The following is a 6,000-nucleotide window of genomic DNA, read 5'->3' as shown; positions in this document are numbered from 1 at the left end:
TCCCTGCGGCCCTTTCGGGGGCCCCTTTCCTTTCTTCAACAGGGGGAAGAGGCAGGGAAGGTGGGTACCCCCCCAGGTGCCCCTTCCCCAAAACCTTTGCCACAGGTTCCTTTAAGCTTTGATTTCAGTGCATGTCAAGTCAGGTCAGTTCAACACGCAGGGAGGGTCTCCTGCGGCTGGTGTTCTAAGACCTTCTGTCCACCTGAAGGTGCGCTGCTGGGTACACAGCGACGTTCAGACAGGACGCGAAAAGGAAGAGCACGTTCGTGTCTACCACTGGGGTTCTGCCGGAGGAGGAGCCGTGTTTCAGCGCCTGCACATAGTAGGAGCTGAGGAATGACTGCCTGAGTGATGGTGTCTCCATTGTGCCAGTGCCTCTCGCCAGCACGCTGCCCCCTGCCATCCCCGCCCCAGCATGCCCTCTCTGGACGCGCTCAGTGCTCCAGATGCCCACCACCCCGCCCTAGCTGTTCAGCAAAGCACTTACAGGTTGCAGGGTTTGGGTCAAGCCCTGGCTTTGCTACCTACTTGCTGTGTGACCTTGGGGGAGGTAGTTAACCTCTCTGAGACTCTGTTTCCTCATCCCCTAAGTGGGGGGTGATGATAGTTCCTCATTCCCGGGGCGGTGAAGGAGATTCAGGAAACCCTTGCATACTTCCTGGCCCTGGTGAGCCTCTTGTGAGAAAGGCAGATTCGGGGGCTGTCACCTTCCCTGCCTGGTCCTGGTCCTCGGCTGTCACCCACAACAGGACTGCTTTGGCCAGAAAGACAGAAGCACGGGCTGCAGGACGTGACATGAGGTGTCCCCCCATCTTGCGTCCAGCAGGGCAGGCTGGTATTTCTCCCACGCTGGTAGCGATCTGTAAAGCAGTCCGAGGGAAGCAGGTATGTGGGCTCCCGGAGGCTTACTCGGCCCAGCTCAGTCTGCCGCCAAGCGCACGCTGGGCTGATTCAGTGCCACGTTCCCTCGAGGGCCACACCTGGCCTGGAAGGGGAGGAGGGAGGAGCCTCGCAGGAGATCAGCTGCAGGTTGTTATTAACCCCGGGTTACAGACCCGCGCCACAGACCCGCGCCCTGCGGCCCACCCAGATGGAAGGCTGAACATGGGGTCGCCCAGTGAAAAAGTGCTAGAATTGGAGCCTGCTCTTCTTCCCAAGCCCGGGCCGCTAACCACTGCACAGCACTGCTGCTCTTCTGTGAATGCCCGTGGGCAAGCGTCCGTGTGGCCACGAGACCCCAAAGGGAAAGGCTTTTCTTGGGAGGCATGTCCCACGTGGCAGGGACCTTTGTGGCGGACCCTGTGGTCCCCAGTGGGGTGCTGATGAGATCAGGGTCCCAGCTCCGTCTCCCAGGGAGCCCGCAGCCCCTGGGGTGTGGTGATAGGCTCAGTTCCCGTGGGAGGGGCCTTTTTTCTGGCAGCCACCAGCTCCCATGTCCCCAACACCACAGTGCCCCAAAGCAGGGCTTGCCTGGGTCCCAGCCCCAGCCCAGGGTGACGTCACTGTGTTTTATTTTTTCACAATCGTCACCAGTGGATGTCTGTCTGGTGCCGAGGCTGTGGTTGGGGTTCCGGGTTGGCTGAGATGCCCAGAAAATATCTCAGTTGCTCTGGGCCTTCCACCTACAGGAACCAGAGGCCAAGCCAAGGAACTCCGCCAAACCTGGCTCCGAGTCTGCCCGCTGGCAGGGCCTGGCTGAAACAGGGCTTCCTCTGCCTGCCCCTGAGTCAGCATTCTCATGCCCGGGGCCTCAGACTGAATCCACAGGGCCCAGGCCTGGGCCCTCCTTGCCTTGTCCGTGTCCTAGAAAGTGCTAGAAGACCTGCTGGGGGAGTGGGCAGAGGCACTGTAGGATGCAGAGAGAAGAGTCTGTTTCTGAGCGTCAGACTCTTGCCCTCACCCTCTGCACTGCTCAGGCTGGTGAGAACTAGGGTACCAAGAAGAATTGGAGGGGAGAGGAAGTCCCAGGGCATTGGGGAAACTGAGGCTGAGCGGTAAGCGGGATTCCACCTTTAGACGTCCCTGGGGAAGCCTGGGATTTTATCCTGGGAGAGTGACCAATTAAAGGTAGGTGGAAGAAGGAGGGGCACACCATCCAATTAGTGTTCTAGAAAGGTCTCTGGAGCAGCAACACCAAAGTACGTAACAGTCAGTGTTCTCCAGAGAAACAGAACCAACTGGACATCAGTTATTTACCTCTTTGTTGTCCACCGAGAGCTCAAGGAGCTGCCTCCTGTGATTGTGGTCCCCGGAGAGTCTGAGCTCTGCGGGGCTGCCCAAAGGCTGGGAGCTTGGCCGGGACAACGTGCTGTAGTCTCGGGCCGGGGTGATGTCACCGGTGTGCTCTGCTGAGCACCCGGAGGCCTCCGGGGGTCTGGACTCGGTCGTGTCCCTGAGCTGGGGAACAGTGTCTGTGAGAAGCCGACTTTGGTCTGGGCTCCTCTTCTCCTGCGTCCAGGTGCCCCTTGCACTCCCCCCACCCAGTGTGCACCCCTACAGCTGTCCGGGGGCAGCTGTGAAGTCCTTGAGGGTCAAGGTCGTGTCTTATTTAAGGGACCTCGGCCTTAACACAGTGCCTATTGCCTAGAAGGTGCTTGCTGAACATGAAGAAAACGGAGCACTGTCCGTCCAGATGCCATCTCTGTATTGCATGTATCTCTCACTACCCCCAACCCCTGCCTCCTCCTGGACCCACGGGCACTTGGTCCCCCAAACCCTTCCGAGCCGAGGTGCTTACAGGCTGTGGGGTTGGGGCTGGAGCAAGCCCGAGGCTGCGTTATGGTTCTGATATCTGCACCCAACCGGTTTACAAATAAATGTTGATGGATCGATCGATTGATTGATTCACTCATTCATTCATTTTTTAAAAATGGACGTGTCTATTCATTCAACTCTCGCTGGGTACTCATGTAAGCCAGACTCAAGTGCCGGATTCACACCACAGAGTCGGGACCATGGCCCCTGATCTTCACAAGGACACCTCTGGGCAGGGGGGAATCCACCGAGAAAATAAGATGATCCACCTTGAGGTCAGTGACAGTAGAGAGACGCGCAGGCTGTTAAAGGAGCTTGGGAGGAACCCTAACCCCGCGGGAGGGAGGGGGCAGTGGGGCTCAGCCTGAAGGATGTGCAAGGGTCATCCCACTAGAGAGCAGAGTGGGAGTGGGTGGGGGGAAAGCCGCCCAGGGAGGGGTCCCTCGATCGGGCCAGGGCGGCCCGGGGCCAGTGTGCAGCGGACGAGAGTTTGCCCAATGTGGTAGTTCTTTGGCACTCCTTCTGGGAATTCTCTGTCTTTTCCTGCTTCCCAGCACCCAGGCCAGAAGCTCCCCTAGTTCTTGCCATAAGGAATTCACTGCGTGCCAGGTTGAGATGAGCCCTCCCTCCCCACCTCCCTTCCCCTTCAGGGAGCCTGAGCCAGGGGGCGGGGGTTGGGGGGTGGGGACCACCTCAGCAAGCGGGCTGTCCGCAGACGCCAGGCTCTCCTCATCGCAGAGAGCCGCGCCTGTCCAGTGTGGGCCTAGATGTCCTGCCTTGCTGTCCCCGTCTATAAAATGGAGGGGAACAACCCCATTTCAATGAAAGGAGGCTGATCAGCCATTTTACCCGCTTAGCCTGGGACAGAACAGACCCAGAGTAGCAGCTAAAACGTATGCGTGGAAACAAGAGAGGCTCGGGGGAGACAGGAGTTAAACATGTGATTCCGAGTGGGAGGAACGTGCCTTCATGGGAGGAAACTTCACGGGGGATGCGTCCCTGTAGGGCCCCTGAGGTGTGGCGCTCACCTGTGTTTCTGCTGGTTTCTCCCTCAGGCTGGGGGGACTATGTCTTAGGGGACCCGTGTCTTCGTGCCGGGAAGAGCCAATGCACGTTTGCAAAGTGCCCGCCACGTGCCAGCCTCTACTGAAGCCCTGACCTTGCTCAGTTTCCCCCATGACCCCCTGGCACGGAGGAGGCATTGAGGCTCTTACATAACTTGGACTCCATAAACGTTTATGGTCAGATCGAATCACTGCCTTTGATTTAGACCAGAGATTAGAAAAGGACTTCATTTTACGGGCCAACGTCTCCTGGTGCGGGTCAATCACCCTGAACTGGGTGCTGAGAAAGATTCTGTGGTGGTCGAGGCCTGAGCTGGGGGCCCCGCCCCCCAAAAAGACAGGACCACACCCTAACCCTAGCAGCCCGTGAACGGGGTCTTATTGAAAACCGGGGATAGGAAAATTTGGAAAACTACATTTGTAGATGAGATAAACTTAAGGGTCTTGAGTTTATCCTGGATGACAAGGGCGGGTCCTGAAATGATTGGTAAGTGTCCTGATCGGGAACAGAAGGGGAGAAGGCTGGTGAAGGAAGACACGGACAGAGGCCGGGGCTTTGCAGCCAGCCCCAAGCCAAGGGGCATCTGGACATGCTGGAAGCTGGAAGAGGCAAGGAATAATCCCTCCCAGAGCTTTTGGGGGGGGTGTGGCCCTGTGGACCCCTTGGTTTGGGACTTCTGGCCTCCAGGACTGTGAGAGAATAACTTTCTGCCGTTTTAAGCCACCTAGTTTGCGATATGTTAGACACAAGGTCATTCCATCACAGTGATCAGCCCTAGACAGAAATTTTTTTAAATATTTTTTTATTTATTTATCTTTAGAGCGGAAGGGAAGGAGAGAAGGAGAGAAATATCAATGTATGGTTGCCTCTCATACATCCCACGCTGGGACCTGGCCTGCAACCCAGGCATGTGCCCTGACTGGGAATCGAACCGCGATCATGTGGTTCACAGGCCGGCACTCAATCCACTGAGCTACACCAGCCAGGGCCCTAGACAGAAATTTTAGTACAGAAATCAGTCAGGATGTATCCCCTCTGGTGAGCGGAGGGGTGGAGGCAAGGGGGCGTGAGCAGCTTCATCACCGTTGGCTAAGTGGAATAATTCTGAAGGTGGACAATCTTTTGGGAACTGGGGGAAGGGAGAGGCGGTAGCTGGTCTTTTTTTCTTCCTTCTCCCTTCTGTGCCTCTGACAGGACCACAGAGAATCATCCAGAAAAGGTAAGGGCTGACCTGGGCAGGGAAGTCACCCTGGACGGAGGAGTCCTGTTTTTTGTTGGCATCACCTATTCTGGAGTCTAGTGGTCCCTCCTGTCGGGGCCTCCCCTTCCCCCACCCCTGAGCCCTTCGCGCTGCCATTGAAACTTCTGTTTTTCCATGCAGTCCATGACAAAATTACAACCACACTTTCTCCTCCATGCAGCAAGTGGCAAGCCCAGTGTGGGGACAAGCCTACGGGGACACGGCCTCTAACCCTTTCTCTCTATGCGACCTCGGAGATGCTTTCAGCACTGGCCCTCAGAATCCACATCTGCACAGTGGGAAGAAAAGAACACCCACTTCAAGGTGTTCCCTTGTGAATTCAGCTAGGTCACTGACACGAATGGGGCCGGTACCTGTACTTCATGACTCTGCAGACAGGTTTCATCTACAGACTGTTGGCACAAACAAACAGACTCCCGAAATCAGTCGTCCCGCTGAATTTGGACCCCTCTGAGTTTCTCGCCTGGACCCGCAGTAATCGACATTTACGGAGCCCTGCCCGCGTGCCAGGCGCCCTGCCAAACTTTTCCACCCACCAGGCAGCGCGTTCTCGTAGGCTGCATTGCTGTGTCCGCAGGGCAGGGGGGACACCGAGGCTCAGAGAGGCGAGTGGCTTGCCCAGGGCGACATAGTAAATGGCAGATCTGTGTCTCCGCCACCCTATGGCTCAGCCTCCACCCTGGGGACTCCTTCTCAAGTACTCCTTCACCACGCTTGGTGAGGGGAGTGGAGCCCAGGCCCCCCGTGCCCCCCTTGGAACACGGACGTTTGAGGAAAGGGAGCGAGTTCCCACGCACCCTCCGGGGCTGGGCTCCCATTTCTGCTTGCGTCGGAAAAGGTATGAGTGACTGGGTAAGCAGCTGAATAGTGGAAGGTTTTCAAAAACCGTCTTGCGTTTTAATAAACTGGAACCTTTATCC

Source organism: Sturnira hondurensis, unplaced genomic scaffold, assembly GCF_014824575.4.
Source record: "Sturnira hondurensis isolate 20B ecotype Veracruz unplaced genomic scaffold, ASM1482457v3 Scaffold0009733, whole genome shotgun sequence".
In the NCBI taxonomy this organism is placed as follows: domain Eukaryota; kingdom Metazoa; phylum Chordata; class Mammalia; order Chiroptera; family Phyllostomidae; genus Sturnira; species Sturnira hondurensis.
This window is presented reverse-complemented; position numbering follows the sequence as displayed.